Source organism: Haliotis rufescens, unplaced genomic scaffold (genome assembly GCF_023055435.1).
Source record: "Haliotis rufescens isolate VD_foot unplaced genomic scaffold, xgHalRufe1.0.p SCAF_19, whole genome shotgun sequence".
Taxonomy (NCBI): domain Eukaryota; kingdom Metazoa; phylum Mollusca; class Gastropoda; order Lepetellida; family Haliotidae; genus Haliotis; species Haliotis rufescens.
In genome coordinates, this window is record NW_025963879.1 from 1,544,935 (window position 1) to 1,565,088 (window position 20,154).

At 43.9% G+C, this 20,154-nt stretch overlaps 1 protein-coding gene across 3 annotated transcripts in view; it reads left to right on the forward strand.

Moving 5' to 3' along the window:
- LOC124113016 (small conductance calcium-activated potassium channel protein 2-like) overlaps window positions 1-20,154 on the forward strand; it is a 75,383-nt gene that overhangs the window by 25,265 nt on the left and 29,964 nt on the right. The window contains exon 1 of one of the 3 annotated variants that reach the window (XM_046473251.2): window positions 16,287-16,423. The exons of the other annotated variants lie outside the window; for them this stretch is intronic. The gene's annotated coding sequence lies outside the window, so the exon portion shown is untranslated. Of the gene's footprint in view, window positions 1-16,286; window positions 16,424-20,154 lie in introns of those variants that run through there. 3 annotated transcript variants of the gene reach the window in all.

Consider the following 20,154-nt stretch of genomic DNA (forward strand, 5'->3'; position numbering starts at 1 on the left):
CAGTTTGGAAAACGAAATAGATCGTCAGAGATAACACTCAGTTGAGTAACACCGCCATCACTTGAACCGTAAACTGAACCTATACAACCGTGTGGGGATTTGAATCTCCCACCGCTCATGGTCCTAGAATTAATGGACCGCCTCTGTAGTCTGGTGGTAGAGCGTCCGCCCGGAGAGAGGAAGGTCCGGGGTTCCATCCCTGGCCGCATCATACCAAAAGACGTCAAAAGATGTTACTTTTTGTTATCCACGTTGCTATATAAGTGCAATAATCTTGGACGCGACGTCAAACCCCATTTCACCTCACCTATAATTAACACAATTCTGTTATCAATGTACTTTGTAATGTCGAAATTAGGCTATGCATTTTTCACATTTTTTAAATGATCACATATTGCCAAGATTGATACTCTGGATTATTTTTATCAAAGCACATCAAGTCTTACGCGCATTTGATTGGTGTGTCCTATTTGTGCACATAATATTGATCGACAGAGGGAAGAGTGTTCTTGCACGGAAAAGTGCAGCTTAATGACGAATGGGTCCATTGCTTTTATCGTAAAAGAATGGAGATATTATGCACTGGATAATCGAGGGTAATATCACCTCGTGATTCTGAAATTTTGACATTTTCAACATCAAGTTTCAATCAGATCTGTTGGTTTATTTAAACATCTGGAGATCACTGTCGAATCTGTTTCTGAAGGTAGAAGTGAAAAGATTCTACTAGCATTATACATTCTTGGACAAAACATTACTGGTATTATACAACCGTAGACAGATATTATTTTATTTATTTTTTTTTTATTATTATTATTATTATTATTATTATTATTATTATTATTATCATCATCATCATCATCATCATCATCATCATCATCATCATCATTATTATTATTATTATTATCACCATCATCATCATCATTATCATCATCATTATACAAACGGCCTAATTGCAACCCCAACCGATTTTGGGTACTTGTCCCACCGTCGGAAAATTACACTTTTTGATTTTCCAAACCAAACACTCGGGCAACTCGAGACCATGACGCCCCAGAGAGAGCTAACTTGGCACGGAGAGATGGCATCTGATACAGAATGGTTTCAGAATATGAAAAAATCCATCATTTATTACAAAACCACTATTCCTGTGTCACATTTGGAAAATACGAAACCCATGAATTTGAAAATTGACCGTAGTTGGGACGACCTAAGTATCCTCCGAGACGACCACTAATCTGTTATGTTTATTCAATTGTCATAAAATGGTTGTTCTGTCGAAAACCGGAGACCTGGAGAACGTAATATAGATCTGTAGTTCAGAACACAACGCCTCAAAAAATTACTTGGGGCTCCCACAAGCTCCAGTCATCCGATGACATTTCAGAACAAACACAGATTACTCCAGCAGATCAATAACCGGTCCCCCATGCAGGCATCCAGTCACAGGACGTTTGCTCAATGTATTAGATAAGTGTCAACAATTACCATTGGTGCCGAATCCTAGTCTAAAACTGGCTTTTCATTACTTCGAAAAAAGAGGATAGTTTTACTATTGCTATAAAGTGGTTTGAAAGACGTTTATCTGTTTTTGATCATATATTGTAAATATACAAAAACAACAACTCATCTAGACCATTCGATATATATTGATTTAGCGAGTTCGACACAAAGGGAGTGCGTATTTGATTTTAAAATATTGTATTGATCTGATCATGTGAAATATAAAACGCCAAAGAAAAGTCAGTCTTGAATATCTCCCGAAATAGATTCCATTTGACGCAAAAGGTAAAACAGTTATTTGAATGGATCACTGAAATTGAACGAAATGGACAAACGAGAACCTGGTACTGGGTATTCTCCTTACTATACATATGCTTAAATGTTCAGGGGCTTGCATAGGCATCGTTCCTCCACCACCCGTGAATACATACGGCGCAGTGCAGTGTGCTCACTATTTGTAACAAACGAATCAAGTCCGGGCCTCTGATTACATCGCACAAACGGCAACGTTACTCGTGCAACACCTACCACAACCTTGTGGCCATCAACTCGACACTTTACTTCTATATTTGGCAACGGTAGGGTTCATAAAAATCATGCACGGCGATGGACTCCTTCAACCTCCATGAGAGAGTGAGTGAGTATAGTTTTTACGCTTATTTTTGCAGTATTCCAGCAATATCACGGCTGTGACACCAGAAATGAGCCTCACACATTGTACCCATGTGGGGAATCGAACCAGGGTTTTCGGGGTGACGGTCGAATGCTTTAACCACTAGGCTACACCACCACCCCTTCGACTTCCATGACAAACGTTGGTTTTTATGTGACCCCACTTTTCATAAAACAATAATCAAGCTACCATGGTCATGACAACTTGTGAGTCCATCATTTAGCTTTCTTTCATCTGACCTTTACCTGGCTTTAATCTGGCTTTCATCTGGCTTTCATCTGACTTTTATCTGACTTTTATCTGACCTTTATATGATCTTTATCTGGCTTTCATCTGGCTTTCATCTGACTTTCATTTGACTTTCATCTGACTTTTATCTGACCTTTATATGATCTTTATATGATCTTTATCTGGCTTTCATCTGGCTTTCATCTGACTTTCATCTGACTTTCATCTGACTTTTATCTGACCTTTATATGATCTTTATATGATCTTTATCTGGCTTTCATCTGGCTTTCATCTGACTTTCATCTGACTTTCATCTGGCTTTCATCTGGCTTTCATCTGACTTTCATTTGACTTTCATCTGACTTTTATCTGACCTTTATATGATCTTTATGTGATCTTTATCTGGCTTTCATCTGGCTTTCATCTGACTTTCATCTGACTTTCATCTGACTTTTATGTGACTTTTATCTGACCTTTATATGATCTTTATCTGGCTTTCATCTGGCTTTCATCTGACTTTCATTTGACTTTCATCTGACTTTTATCTGACTTTTATCTGACCTTTATATGATCTTTATCTGGCTTTCATCTGACTTTCATCTGACTTTCATCTGACTTTCATCTGACTTTTATCTGACCTTTATATGATCTTTATATGATCTTTATCTGGCTTTAATCTGGCTTTCATCTGACTTTCATCTGACTTTCATCTGACTTTTATCTGACCTTTATATGATCTTTATATGATCTTTATCTGGCTTTAATCTGGCTTTCATCTGGCTTTCATCTGACTTTTATCTGACTTTTATCTGACCTTTATATGATCTTTATCTGGCTTTCATCTGGCTTTCATCTGACTTTCATCTGACTTTCATCTGACTTTCATCTGACTTTTATCTGACCTTTATTTGATCTTTATCTGGCTTTCATCTGGCTTTCATCTGACTTTCATCTGACTTTCATCTGACTTTCATTTGACTTTCATCTGACTTTTATCTGACCTTTATATGATCTTTATCTGGCTTTCATCTGGCTTTCATCTGGCTTTCATCTGACTTTTATCTGACCTTTATATGATCTTTATCTGGCTTTCATCTGGCTTTCATCTGACTTTATTTGACTTTCATCTGACTTTTATCTGACCTTTATATGATCTTTATATGATCTTTATCTGGCTTTCATCTGACGTTCATCTGACTTTCATCTGACTTTTATCAGACCTTTATATGATCTTTATCTGACTTTCATCTGACTTTTATCTGACCTTTATATGATCTTTATCTGGCTTTCATCTGGCTTTCATCTGACTTTCATCTGACTTTTATCTGACCTTTATATGATCTTTATCTGGCTTTCATCTGGCTTTCATCTGACTTTCATTTGACTTTCATCTGACTTTTATCTGACCTTTATATGATCTTTATATGATCTTTATCTGGCTTTCATCTGGCTTTCATCTGACGTTCATCTGACTTTCATCTGACTTTTATCTGACCTTTATATGATCTTATCTTTATCACCACTAGTTTGCCTTAACGCTCAATGGAATCTGTTTCGGCAGATGATCGAGTCTGATTATTCTATGACATTGGCGTTGGTTATTTGTGTGTGTACTCTCAGGAACATATAAACTTAGGCGGAATTTTTGAGTTCGGAGCACAAATAATAACGAGCGATCGCAGTCGGCGCGCGCACACCGACAAGGCCAGTCCTTGATGCATGCAGGATATGCGGTTTTGTCCTCGAATCGAGCTCAGTAGGAAAATATTCCGTCCAAAGAATGGCTTTCATGTATCAAATTCATAAAGCGCATATTTCATCTATCTTAACAGTCTTTTCATATAAAATAATCGTTCTCTGAGTAGCAAACTACATGCTTCAAAAGTGAGCTGATTGTGGATAAACAGATTTCAAATGAGCTTAGAAGTGTTTCCACTTGTGTGTGTGTGTGTGTGGGGGGGGGGGGGGGGGGGGGGGGTGTTTTTCGTCAGCCTTTGATATCAGATGCCTCCTACATCAAGACACCACTGCTCTCTAACCCAGTTTAGCCTCAACGCTCGAGCTTTTTTCGGTTCTATCAATCTAGACCGACACCTTGCGTTTGAGCGAAAAAATAATGAATACTCCCCTGATATAGCTCTAATGTTGTTTGTTCTGTGAGAGTAAAGTTAAATTTGAAAAAAACAAGGCTGAAGATGAATCCTCTTTTTTTTTCAAAAAATTGACATAATAACAACAAGGCTTACAATTCCCATCTTAACAGAAAAAAATGACTAAACTAGAGCAGAAAGGAAACGTTTGGCTGGAATAAGCAAATGGCAAAATCGAAACAGAGAAGCATTGCTTTGCATGGCATATTTTATTTTTAGTTTAGTTTGACAAAACATCTAACCACATGCATATGGTTATTGAAAATATCATGTAGTATTATGCCTGCTTCAGCTCACTCACTCACTCACTAATATTCTTGGGTGAGGGCTCTGGAATTTTGTCGAAAAAACAAATTGTCCCCGAAAATTCTTGAGAAAAAAATTATGCTTCAGACTGTTGAAAAAAAAGAATTTATGAGATGGTCGTTTCCTAAATGACAATTGCCCACAGCTGAATGAGATAACGTCATTTGCAACGTCTGGTAACGTCATGGTAACCTCTGGTAACGTCACTGATAACGCATAAACATGATGAAGATAAGGATCAGGAATCTTTAAGAGAATCAGTCGATCACTTAATCCATAACACGTCCCTGGAAATAACCCTATTAGAATTGATTTCAGTGGAAGATGGCGTGTGCAGAGATGAAGAGTTTCATTCCACGTAAGTCGCCTGGACACTGTTTCGCGCTGAGTACGAAAGTAATGATGTATAGCTCTCGATGAACATTAGCAGATAGCAATTAACCGATTAAATATTATTTTGTTTATTAGCATAGCAGTAAGTTTACATCAAAACAAATTCTTAAAGTTTGATGGCATTGACGATATCGTTCAATTTGAAATGTTAATAAATTTACGTATACGTTGAGCGTCAACCTTTCATTAAATTTAAACGTTTTGTATTGTTTAATCTCCGGGAACTGGCGGTCGTGTAATCTAATGCGCCTATATTCGCTGTGCAGAGTTGTGTCCCTTAGTTCGTGTGTTCTAATCCTAGATTATGATCCTTAGGTTGTTAACTGGTGCTCGTGCGTTTTGTCAAAGAGGTAAACGTTCAAACTCGTGATTTTGGGATCCCCCCAGCCCTCATAATCAGACACGCGGTGACATTAACCAAACACTTCACAAAGAGATGTTAAACCCAAAATAGTGGTGAAAATTATGTGAAATCCTACTTTGAATGTGGTTTGAATTCTAGTATCATATCTAGTTGGAGGCCGTTTTGCTTACGTAGCTTAAATTAGTAGGGATAGGTACAAATATATTCCATTCACATATTGTCATGTATGTAAAATGGACATTGGGTATTGTACATACATGTATATCACTTTTTGTGTGGATTTGTTGTTCTGGTCTTGAAGCCTTATTTCAATTAAAGTTGATTTTTTTCCTGAAGTATGCTCCAGATTAAATGTCATTTTACATATCAAACTACGGCAGCCATATTGACAAAGCCCTACAAAGCGCTACTGCTGTCATTACTTCGTCTGGTGTACCATGGTGTTATGTTTCGTGGCCCAGTCGACGTGGCGGATCACTTCGGGTTTTCCTCCCACATCAAGCACCATGATAGAACTAAAACGATTTCAGAAACTGACTGACTGACTGACTGACTGACTGACTGACTGACTGACTGACTGACTCACTGACTGACTGACTGACTCACTCACTCACTCACTCACTCACTCACTCACTCACCCACACTCACCCACTCACTCACTCACTCACTCACTCACTCACCTCCTCAATCTCAGTATCCCCGATCCTTGAAGATAGATCAGGGTAGAACAGAGGCGACTAACGGGATCGGGTGGTCAGGCTTACTTACCTAGTTGATGTCATCGTATCTCAATTGCCCAGATCGATGCTCATGATGTCAATCCCTGGATTGTCTGATCCAGACTCGATTATTTACAGACCGCGAACATATAGCTGGAATATTGCTGAGTGCGGCGTTAAGCCAAAAAAAACTTGGTATCTCCAAGGGAATCTGGGTTATGATTGGCCCATAGCGACCGATTCTGGTCGAAAGAGGCGATCAGTTGATCAGACTCGGTGACATGGTTGTCAGCGTCCTCCGACGGCGTGTATTGTTGCCTTTAATGTCAATCACTGGATTGTCGGTTCAAATTCGATTATTTACAGGCCGCCGTCTTAAAGCGGGCATATTAGTGAGTGCGACGTTAAACAACAACACACACAGAATATGGTCTTAGCGACCTTCACCGTTATCCATCCATAACTCTGTATTATTTTAATAATCTGATTTTACACTTATACTCATGCTGTTCCATTTGTTGAATATATATAATAGCATTGTTACCCCAAGCATCCCCGGGAAGTAAAATACCGTATCAGTGTTGTGTTTTCCATTGGTTGAACGCTCTTCAATAGAGCTGTACGGATCAAATCCCCCGTATTCACCACTGCGGTGTTTGATGTACATACAAAGAATTAAGTATTTCATTATAACACCCAGATGTTACATATTGTTGCAATATTATATTCCTTTCAAAACTGAATCAATACGTACATGTCATACTTCATTATAGCATTATTTATAACACGTTAAAGTGCGGAACCGGTGTCACACGCCTACACCAAACTACCAACATGGACGAAATACTGACCGCGTCAATTGTATTGCGTTATAATACAACTGTATTGGACTATTCAATGCAGAGGGGACCAGGGTGGCCCTGTCATCTAAGGCGCCACAATTCGATATGCAGAGTTGCGTTCCTTGGACACGCCATCATATGATTATGGGTTCGAAGCCCGGTTCGCCCCGATTATGTTTCTCGGTTTGTCAGCACCATACCCGTGCTCGTGGGTTTCACCGAAGTGGTAAACGTCTGAGACCTGCATCACTCCGGGCTTCCCCCCCCTACTCTCTGAAGATAAACTGCCGGGCAAAAGAAAGTAAACACTTAGAAAATTGGATTTGAACCCATCACATTAAAATCAGATCTTAGTTCTCGCTGTCGCTAAACAAAGATCTGAGGACATTACGGGTCACGTCAGAACGACCTTTCATCTGACCAATCAGAGCTTCGCTTGCCAGATCATGAAAGTGATTGTCGGAATGTGTTATCAAATCAAGCAAACTCGAAAACGTTAACACGGGGCATTCCGAACGACAGTTACGGCCCGTACGACTGATTCCGTCAAAAGTATCGTCTATCTCTCGCTTCCGTGGGATAAACATTTGAACAGAGGAGGCGTTGCACAGTACTAGGGAAGCAGTGCCATGCAATCTCTGCCATATAGTACATATTCCCGAATGTTCGTTCGTTCAGTCTTCAAAATTTTAATCGCGAACTGTGTCAACATATTTTTCAAGCGTAGTCTGAAATGGAAGTTTAAACGAGTCCCTTAAAGCTCGAGAAAGCTGCTTTCTAAATGACTTCTTTTTAGTCATTTCAGTGGTTCTGACGTGACCCGTAATGGGATGTCCTCCGATCTTTGTTTAGCGGCAGCGCGAACTTAGATCTGATTTTAATGATATTGGATTTGAACAAACATTACAAACGTTATCAAAAGGCTACAAGGCTGAAAACAGTCGCCGAAACACTACCAAGTAAAGATCCCAAACACAACTTGGATAACCTGTATTAAACGCAACACCATCACATAACAATTTCTTGTTTGTTTCATTTTCAGTCACAACATTTTCATCAAACATTTTGATTTTTTCCGGCATTTACTTCACGAATGATGACGTCCCGCGTCTGATTTCAAACATCTTCCCGAGGCAAGGGAGTTAACTAACTATAAAGTCTAGTTTCCACCCTGGAATTTCCAGGCTCGATCGTAGCGCCACCAGTGGCTATAACGCGTTATGCCCCTGCTATCTCCCTCCTATTGACCAATAAGATTCCACCTCTCATATCACTTGCATGTGCTTCAAATAAAATGGGGGCGGTCCGGTAGCGCTCGCTGTTAAAGCGTTCGCTTGTCACGCCGAAGACCCGGGTTCGATTCCCAACATGGGTGTGAAGCCAATTTCTAGTGCCCCCGCCGTGATATTGCTGTAATATTGCTAAACGGCGTAAAGCCAAAGTCTCGCGCCCAGTCAAGACCATCTGATCTGAGCACCTTGATTAAAAACATGAACAGATTTTTAAAATATCTGTTGGCGGTCCCAGTTGGCGGTACGCATGCTTTAGATATCCTGCAATCGACCGAAATCTGCATGGCAGTTTACGGAACCGGATGTCGATTTCGTTACGCGATTATGATTGGTCTTTGCATAGACTTGTTAGTCCAGCCAAAACATAACTCTATGATTCGAGCCTAGTTCGGCAAGGTACTGGAAACTGGACTTTTATATTCAGTTAACTTCCTTGCCTCAGGAAGATGGTTTTCGAAATGCAAAATATGGCGATTGTAGACAGTGTATGTAACATGATCGGGGGTGTAATAGCCTCTGTCATAGACTAATATGTCTGTAACACAATGGGAGCTGGACAGAGCTATACATGAAATAAATAATAAATATCCTCGCATTATCATCGATAAAAAAAGACTATTGTCAGTAACAATTTCTCACGCTTTTTATGTTCATAATTTAATTTCGTGGTCGGTATAAACTCAAGTCAAAGGGATATACACGCCCATTTAAAATAAACCCAATAAGGGATTCATAATGAAATAAATCCTACGATCGTTTTCCCAAGGGTTCGTATGCATACGTCATTGGCATCAATTGTAACGTGGAATAGCCGACCGTGACAAGATAATATACGAGATCAGAGTACAATATAAAGGGCGCCCTCTTGAGGAACCATTTTATGATCAAAACATTCGTCGCCGACGCCCTTGCGATTAAAGGGGTATTACAGACACCGTCACTCTCAAGGATGCCCCTGTGATCAACTAGCAAAAGGGTCATCTGTTACGGCTTAAAAGTAAGAAAGCGATTTGTGATTATTCAACCCCATGTTGATGCACCTACTGGCTTCTGCGGAAGCGATTTGTCATTTTGATCTCAATTCTCGTTGCAAGAGACAGGAAAAAAGGTTTCCAAGCTGAGCAAATGACACACAAGTGGCCTGTTGAACTTCTTGGTGCTGTTAGAAATTGTCAAAAAAACTTTTCATTGTCTATGAAGAGGAAATGGTGTATAAAGGCAGTTATAATCAAATCTGCTTTTAATCAAATCTCAATTCACGGCCAGTAAGCGTAAAAACAGCTTGGATGGACATGTCAACCTGGAGGACGGTTGCTGGCCTGGTGATGAAATACAAGCTGCACAAGGCGGGTGCTGGCCTGGTGATGAAATACAAGCCACACGGGGGGTTGCTGGGCTAGTGATGAAATACAAGCTGCACAGGGCGGTTGCTGGCCTGGTGATGAAATACAAGCCACACGGGGGGTTGCTGGGCTAGTGATGAAATACAAGCTGCACAAGGCGGTTGCTGGCCTGGTGATGAAATACAAGCTGCACAGGGCGGCTGCTGGCCTGGTGATGAAATACAAGCTGCACAGGGCGGCTGCTGGCCTGGTGATGAAATACAAGCTGCACAAGGCGGTTGCTGGCCTGGTGATGAAATACAAGCCGCACAGGGCGGTTGCTGGCCTGGTGATGAAATACAAGCCGCACAGGGCGGTTGCTGGCCTGGTGATGAAATACAAGCTGCACAGGGCGGTTGCTGGCCTGGTGATGAAATACAAGCTGCACAGGGCGGTTGCTGGCCTGGTGATGAAATACAAGCTGCACAGGGCGGTTGCTGGCCTGGTGATGAAATACAAGCTGCACAGGGCGGTTGCTGGCCTGGTGATGAAATACAAGCCACACGGGGGGTTGCTGGGCTAGTGATGAAATACAAGCTGCACAAGGCGGTTGCTGGCCTGGTGATGAAATACAAGCTGCACAGGGCGGCTGCTGGCCTGGTGATGAAATACAAGCTGCACAGGGCGGCTGCTGGCCTGGTGATGAAATACAAGCTGCACAAGGCGGTTGCTGGCCTGGTGATGAAATACAAGCCGCACAGGGCGGTTGCTGGCCTGGTGATGAAATACAAGCCGCACAGGGCGGTTGCTGGCCTGGTGATGAAATACAAGCTGCACAGGGCGGTTGCTGGCCTGGTGATGAAATACAAGCCGCACAGGGCGGTTGCTGGCCTGGTGATGAAATACAAGCTGCACAGGGCGGTTGCTGGCCTGGTGATGAAATACAAGCTGCACAGGGCGGTTGCTGGCCTGGTGATGAAATACAAGCTGCACAGGGCGGTTGCTGGCCTGGTGATGAAATACAAGCTGCACAAGGCGGGTGCTGGCCTGGTGATGAAATACAAGCTGCACAGGGCGGTTGCTGGCCTGGTGATGAAATACAAGCCACACGGGGGGTTGCTGGGCTAGTGATGAAATACAAGCTGCACAGGGCGGTTGCTGGCCTGGTGATGAAATACAAGCCACACGGGGGGTTGCTGGGCTAGTGATGAAATACAAGCTGCACAAGGCGGTTGCTGGCCTGGTGATGAAATACAAGCTGCACAGGGCGGCTGCTGGCCTGGTGATGAAATACAAGCTGCACAGGGCGGCTGCTGGCCTGGTGATGAAATACAAGCTGCACAAGGCGGTTGCTGGCCTGGTGATGAAATACAAGCCGCACAGGGCGGTTGCTGGCCTGGTGATGAAATACAAGCTGCACAGGGCGGTTGCTGGCCTGGTGATGAAATACAAGCTGCACAGGGCGGTTGCTGGCCTGGTGATGAAATACAAGCCGCACAGGGCGGCTGCTGGCCTGGTGATGAAATACAAGCTGCACAGGGCGGTTGCTGGCCTGGTGATGAAATACAAGCCACACGGGGGGTTGCTGGGCTAGTGATGAAATACAAGCTGCACAAGGCGGTTGCTGGCCTGGTGATGAAATACAAGCTGCACAGGGCGGCTGCTGGCCTGGTGATGAAATACAAGCTGCACAGGGCGGCTGCTGGCCTGGTGATGAAATACAAGCTGCACAAGGCGGTTGCTGGCCTGGTGATGAAATACAAGCCGCACAGGGCGGTTGCTGGCCTGGTGATGAAATACAAGCTGCACAGGGCGGTTGCTGGCCTGGTGATGAAATACAAGCTGCACAGGGCGGTTGCTGGCCTGGTGATGAAATACAAGCTGCACAAGGCGGGTGCTGGCCTGGTGATGAAATACAAGCTGCACAGGGCGGTTGCTGGCCTGGTGATGAAATACAAGCTGCACAAGGCGGCTGCTGGCCTGGTGATGAAATACAAGCTGCACAGGGCGGTTGCTGGCCTGGTGATGAAATACAAGCTGCACAAGGCGGGTGCTGGCCTGGTGATGAAATACAAGCTGCACAGGGCGGTTGCTGGCCTGGTGATGAAATACAAGCTGCACAGGGCGGTTGCTGGCCTGGTGATGAAATACAAGCTGCACAGGGCGGTTGCTGGCCTGGTGATGAAATACAAGCTGCACAAGGCGGGTGCTGGCCTGGTGATGAAATACAAGCTGCACAAGGCGGGTGCTGGCCTGGTGATGAAATACAAGCCGCACAGGGCGGGTGCTGGCCTGGTGATGAAATACAAGCCGCACAGGGCGGGTGCTGGCCTGGTGATGAAATACAAGCCACACGGGGGGTTGCTGGGCTAGTGATGAAATACAAGCCACACGGGGGGTTGCTGGCCTGGCTATGAAATACAAGCCACACGGGGGGTTGCTGGCCTGGTGATGAAATACAAGCCACACGGGGGGTTGCTGGCCTGGCGATGAAATACAAGCCACACGGGGGGTTGCTGGCCTGGCGATGAAATACAAGCCACACGGGGGGTTGCTGGCCTGGCGATGAAATACAAGCCACACGGGGGGTTGCTGGCCTGGCGATGAAATACAAGCCACACGGGGGGTTGCTGGCCTGGCGATGAAATACAAGCCACACGGGGCGGTTGCTGGCCTGGTGATGAAATACAAGCCACACAGGGCGGTTGCTGGGCTAGTGATGAAAAATGTTTTTAAAATGTTTAAAAGTGTGCTTGCTTTCATATCTATTTTTAAAAGCAGCACCGTGGTAACCGTCTAATACCGTGTAATTGTATACTTCCCTCAAACATTAAACACACCGTAATGACATATAATGTTCAGAGTGGTGTAAAACTCAATTCACGCACCATTTTAACAAGCATCGTGATGTTTCCAAAATCCAGAAACTTTTAAATGGGAAGATAAAGATGGACCATAAATGTCCGAATTAACGAGGTTCTACAGTCTATAGACCTGTAAAATGCGAACATGAATGTCTTCCCATCAACTGATTGATGTTTAATTACCCACACTGCGCTCAATGAGATTAATATCATAGTTTCAACAACGTCATTGCTCGGCAAAAAAACGTCGCTTCAACGTTACGATGACGTTTCATAATATTCAGTGGTGATTTAGGGCTCTTCTTCCCGACGAGTCGTGATTAATCAAAACCATAAACACGACAGCTATGAGTGGAGCGAGTGTTGGAATCATATTTCTCTTCACTGCAACTGTTATGTCAGTAACGTCAGAAACGGAGTCAATATTCTTCCAGTTATTTTCCATTTTACTTTTCAACTGTTCAACCACTTCACTTGTAATTTGAGAACGTTACTGTCAAAATATATCATATGAAAATCGATTTTACCGTCAAATATCGTCTCGTGCTTGTGCATCCTTCTGCCGAGTGTTCATGATGAATAGAACCTACACGTGAGGTTACTGAAATACCTTCCCGTTAATTTCGAAGAGCAGATGTCCTTCTTGCAGCAAAGGATCCCAGACGACCCTACCATCGTCTCACTGCTTGTTGTAGAAATATCTGTTCCATTCAGTTGTACTGGGCCTTGGATGATAACCCATTTAGTCAGGGAATGCATCAGGAGTTGTGGTGGGCCTTGGGAGATAACCCATTTAGTCAGGGAGTGCATCAGGAGTTGTGGTGGGCCTTGGAGGATAACCCATTTAGTCAGGGAATGCATCAGGAGTTGTGGTGGGCCTTGGATGATAACCCATTTAGTCAGGGAATGCATCAGGAGTTGTGGTGGGCCTTGGATGATAACCCATTTAGTCAGGGAATGTATCAGGAGTTGTGGTGGGCCTTGGATGATAACCCATTTAGTCAGTGAATGCATCAGGAGTTGTGGCCATGGTGGGCCTTGGGAGATAACCCATTTAGTCAGGGAATGCATCAGGAGTTGTGGTGGGCCGTGGGAGATAACCCATTTAGTCAGGGAATGCATCAGGAGTTGTGGTGGGCCTTGGATGATAACCCATTTAGTCAGGGAATGCATCAGGAGTTGTGGTGGGCCTTGGATGATAACCCATTTAGGCAGGGAATGCATCAGGAGTTGTGGTGGGCCTTGGAGGATAACCCATTTAGTCAGGGAGTGCATCAGGAGTTGTGGTGGGCCGTGAGAGATAACCCATTTAGGCAGGGAATGCATCAGTTGTGGTGGGCCTTGGATGATAACCCATTTAGTCAGGGAATGCATCAGGAGGTGTGGTGGGCCGTGGGAGATAACCCATTTAGGCAGGGAATGCATCAGTTGTGGTGTGCCTTGGATGATAACCCATTTAGCCAGGGAGTGCATCAGGAGTTGTGGTGGGCCGTGAGAGATAACCCATTTAGTCAGGGAATGCATCAGGAGTTGTGGCCATGGTGGGCCTTGGGAGATAACCCATTTAGTCAGGGAATGCATCAGGAGTTGTGGTGGGCCTTGGAGGATAACCCATTTGGTCAGGGAGTGCATCAGGAGTTGTGGTGGGCCTTGGATGATAACCCATTTAGTCAGGGAATGCATCAGGAGTTGTGGTGGGCCTTGGAGGATAACCCATTTAGTCAGGGAATGCATCAGGAGTTGTGGTGGGCCTTGGATGATAACCCATTTAGTCAGGGAATGCATCAGGAGTTGTGGTGGGCCTTGGAGGATAACCCATTTAGTCAGGGAATGCATCAGGAGTTGTGGTGGGCCTTGGAGGATAACCCATCTAGTCAGGGAATGCATCAGGAGTTGTGGTGGGCCTTGGATGATAACCCATTTAATCAGGGAATGAGCATGTTATTGTGTGTGTACCAGCAGTTGTGGGCAAGTGTGGACTGAGTGAGGGAGTTGCGCTGGGTCAGCTGTGTTAACGAATGCAGCTGTATGCAGCTTCACATGTCTAACTGACGTGAGCCTGATAAAATTGATCTGTTGGGGATTTTGAATTCATAATTCTTCATATTATTTTGATACAGGACACTTTTTCGGGGACGTTGGTCGATAGAGTAGAATGCCCATTCACCATCACCATATCCCGTGCCAAGATACTAATATCGTGAAATCATATAGCGATAACAAACGATACAAGTACATGCACATATAAGGTAAGACATGTAAAATGATTGAAAAATGGGCGTTAAAAGCTATGTTCCGCCTGTATGTACATATTACCAAGCCAATTTTTCATTGATAAACTCAGATCAATTTTTTGCTTTCTGTTCACTTTCCTTCCCGGTGGAAGACATCACTCGTATCACGACCTTACTACCGAGATATGTATCGCTACACAATGTATTGTTACTACCCTTGCAGACGTAATGAGCGTCCCTCTCCCCACCCTCGCAGACGTAATGAGCGTCCCCCTTCCCACCCTCGCTGACGTAATAAGCGTTGCCCTCCCCACCCTCGCTGATGTAATGAGCTTCCCCTCCCCACCCTCGCAGACGTAATCAGCGCTCCCCTCCCGACCCACGCAGACGTAATGAGCGCTCCCCTCCCGGCCCACGCTGATGTAATGAGCGTCCCTCTCCCCACCCTCGCAAACGTAATAAGCGTTCCCCTCCCGACCCACGCAGACGTAATGAATGCTTCCCTCCCGGCCCACGCAGACGTAATGAGCGCTTCCCTCCCGACCCACGCAGACGTAATGAGCGTTCCCCTCCCCACCCTCGCAGACGTAATGAGCGTCCCTCTCCCCACCCTCGCAGACGTAATGAGCGTCCCTCTCCCCAACCTCGATGACGTAATGAGCGTTCCACTCCCCACCCACGCAGACGTAATGAGCGTTCCCCTCGTCACCCTCGCAGACGTAATGAGCGTCCCTCTCCCCACCCTCGCTGACGTAATAAGCGTTCCCCTCCCCATCCTCGCAGACGTGATGAGCGTTCCCGTCCCCACCCACGCAGACGTAATGAGCGTCTCACTCTCGACCCTTGCAGACGTAATGAGCGTTCCCCTCCCCACCCACGCAGACGTTATGAGCGTCGCACTCCCGACTCACGCAGACAAAATGAACGCCCCCCCCCTCCCTACAAACGCAGACGTAATGAGCGTCCCCGTATGCTCCTGTTCCCTTGATGTTTCCTCATAAACGCTGTCTCGTGCCCCCAGCAAACAGTCGTAGTCGATTTGTCGATGTCGATGCAACTGTGTCCACAGACTCGACCTAAGCCTCAATGAGGGCACACCTGCTCGTCAAGCCACGAGTAACCAATCACTCAGTCAATCGATTCGTCAACAAACTTTTCACTTTTACCGGTGTTCGCAACAAAACACACCCTTGACGCTTTGCCCAGGACATAATGAACGAGTTGCTTTAATTACCCCATGGCCGGTACGACTACATTTTAAACACCCAAGGCCACCCACCCCCACCATGGAAGCGGCGTTCTTTCAGTGTAAAATCTATAGTCACGTGTGCAGCTAGCTAATACGCTCCTATAGTATCGATTTCTTGAAGCCCGCCTCTTTTGAGTGTCCGCGCGGCAATGGGCCATATTAACAGTACCAGGGGTGCGATCAGGTTATGGTGGCTGGAGTAAGGCAGGTGATCTTACCTGAAGTCGAGAGTTGCAGGAATTACCATTCCAAACAAGGAGCCGTATCCACTAGGAACAGTACCGGTAGGAACTTGTTTCATAGACTATGTGTACCATGCGCTTGTTGACGTGACAAACTTTCTCATCCTGAATTACTAATTCCTATTGCTGTAGTATAAAGCCGGGTTGTATTATATATCTACGGTAGGATCCGTCAGACTGTAAGCATGGGTACAGCTGCGAAAAGGTGTGCTAGTACCACGACAATGTGTAAAGGTATTAGAGGTTCTACAGTCATGTCACGTTAAAACAGATCCGGGGTCCGTACCACCAAACCTACACAAAGCGATACGGTTACAGCAGGTTTCTGTTCACGTAACGGGTGCACGATAGTCGTAACGCTAAAACTGTTGCGCGTTACGGGGCCCTTTGTCTCGTGCATTCAAACAAACTTAGCAATACGACTATCATCAATCTATGCTATAATATTTGTCCAACGATGGTTTTGTCAACGGTGCCATGCTTCCTGGTTTTTGCCCAGTGAAAGTTATAGAGGGATACTGCGTAATTGCTGACACTTTAATCCTAGCGTAGCAACAACACATTTTGTACAAGCGTTGATGTTCAGACCTCACTTCACTGATGATGTTGTTAAGCCACTGCACTTTTGTTGTTATTGTTGTTGTCACCGCACTGTAACTGTTGTGACGACTTTACTATTTTGAGTGTCTGCGGGTAGCCTAGTGGTTAATGCGTTCGCTCGTCATGCCGAAGACCCGGGTTCGATTCCTGACATGGCTACAATGTGTGAAGCCCATTTCTGGTGTCCCCCGCCGTGATATTGCTGGAATATCGCTAAAATCGGCGTAAAACCATACTCACTCACTCACTTTACTATTTTGCTGTTGTTACGTCACTTCACTGTTGCTACGTCACTTCACTGTTGTTTATGTTACGTCTCCACACTTATGCTGTTGTTACGTCACTTTATGGTTGCTGTCACGTTAATGAAGTTGTTTTTACGTCTCCACGTTGTTGCTGTTGAACATTACGTCACTTCATTGATTGATATTGTTGCAGCTTTACGTCACTGATGTTGTCGTAAAGTAACTGAATTGAATTGTGCTGTTGTAACGTCACTTCACTGTTGCAGTAAAGTAAGTTATTGTTACTTCACCTCACTTCACTGATGAAGTCACCGATGTTGTTCAGTCACAGCACTGTTGCCGTTATTAAGACCATGTAGCGTTGCCATTACCATGCGGTGTTGCCGTTATTAAGCCTATGTAGTGTTGCCGTTATCAAGACCATGTAGTGCTGCCGTTATTAAGACCATGTAGTGCTACGGTAAGACCATGTACTGCTGCCGTTATTAAGACTATGCAGTGTTGCCGTTATTAAGACCATTTAGTGTTGCCGTTATTAAGACCATGTAGTGTTGCCGTTATTAAGACCATGCACTGTTATCGTTATTAACACAATGCAGTGTTGCCTTTATTAAGCCCACGCGGTGTTGCCGTCAGACGTAAGAGGTATCGGGTTATCGTTGTCCCGTTGCTCAAGGCGCCCGGCGGCGGTTGCGTCACTGAGATATTGATGCTCAGTAATTGATGCTCAGAAATTGTTCCTGACAAATTCCAGCCACAATGTTTCAAGCCTACCATTTCACACCCCAAATGACAAATATCACTCCTCAACAACAAAACAGAATTACTTGTTTGGAATTAAGTGTATTGTATCACACTTTGCATGGGTTTTAATTAAAGTTTTGAAAAGAAGGGTTTTATGAAATCGATCGTCATTGACGCCTGAAATTTGATTGTTCAACGGCATGGTGTTACAATGGCTGAAGCATATCTCGTTACTAGTGCTCCGTAACAGTGCTGTCAACGATAGAGCCAGGCAGTTTTCCACACGGTCATTCAACCATCAACTGGTGTTGTTTTTATGCGGGTATTTTGTTTTTCAAATTCTGTATCTACAAAGATTGATGCGAAGTATACTGTCCCCTGCCAACAAGTGCTGTAGAATTGAGAGATGATGAGAAGGGGGTATTGTTTTTAGCATGAGGGATAATGACCTCGTTTGTTTGTTTGTGTCACCTACTTCAGATAATAGCTCTTAATCAAACCTTACAAGGATCGCATTTTGGCCAACTGAGTGTATTACTAGTACTGATCAATAGAAAGCAAACATCGACTTTGTTGCATATAAAACGAAAGAAAATGTACACTTTTAAATTGAAATTTATTTTGAAGTTCAATCATTTATGGTGCAACAAGCCAAAATATAATTTCATGACACTTGGGATGATATAATTAAAAAAATCAAACACATCTTGGGTCATTAGAGTAACTCTCGAAGCTTCTAAACGATGAGCATGACGGCCAGGGTAACACGGTTATTGGCGTTGAGAAAGTCCTGGATGATGCCCTTGTTTGTTTGTTTATTTGTTGTTTAACTAATCTTTAAATAATCGAGTCTGGACGAGGCAGTCCAGTGATTGACATCATGAGCATCGATCTACACAATTGGGATACGATGACATGCATCAACCAAGTCAGCGAGCCTCACTATCCGATCCCGTTAGTCGCCCTATACGACAAGCAAGGGGGGTGGGGGGTGTTACACGTGTAGCAATTGCTTGTCACTTTGGTGAAACACTGGAGCATAAACTATAAACCAGGCTAAATAACGGCCTACTGATCACGCTCTGTCGCACAACACAAACATTCAGTGGAAGCGAGTTTGGATTTCATAATGTATTTCCCTGGTGTGGTTTTTATTATGCATTTCCCTGGTATTGATTTCATAATGTATTTGCCTGGTGTGGATTTCATTATGCTTTTCCCTGGTGGGGATTTCATAATGTATTTCCCTGGTATAGATTTCATAATGTATTTCCCAGGTGTGGATTTCATAATGTATTTCCCTGGTATAGATTTCATTATGTATTTCCCAGGTGTGGATTTCATAATGTATTTCCCTGGTGTGGATTTCATAATGTATTTCCCTGGTATGGATTTCATTTTGTATTTCCCTGGTGTGGATTTCATTATGCATTTCCCTGGTATGGATTTCATAATGTATTTCCCGGGTGTGGATTTCATTTTGTATTTCCCTGGTGTGGATTTCATTATGCATTTCCCTGGTATGGATTTCATAATGTATTTCCCTGGTGTGGATTTCATTATGCATTTCCCTGGTGTGGATTTCATTGTTTATTTCCCAGGGTGTGGATTTCATTGTGTATTTCCAGGGTATTGATTTCATTATGTATTTCCCAGGTGTGAATTTCATTTTGCATTTCCCTGGTGTTAATGTCCTTGTGTATTTCCCTGGTATGTGTTTGTGTGAAAGGAATGGTTATTGGGCGAAGAAAGCCGGATGAGCATACTTCCAACTGTCTATAGCAGGTATTGAAAATCACCAACATTTTTCACCAGTATTACCTTAAACATACCGTTGGCCATTACCTAACAACGACTCAAGACAGTATACAGCCACAATATAATCAACGCAAATCATCGAAATGATCCACATATGTTGATGATACGCTGTGCTATATGTACCGATCGAAATTTGGATCGTTTATTTTGTACTATTCAACAGAGAAATATTGACAGAAAGCGTGAACGTCAGTCGAACGCGATAAGAGAGAGTCTAGACCAATAGGAAATTTTAACTGGCACTGTGCTAGCGCAACAACATGTCTGAGAGAAACTTGGATCTGATATTCTGATGATCGTGATACACCGCCATTGCTAGGTCTGGGGAGACAGATCCAGACTGAAAGAAATTTCACTTCTCATTCG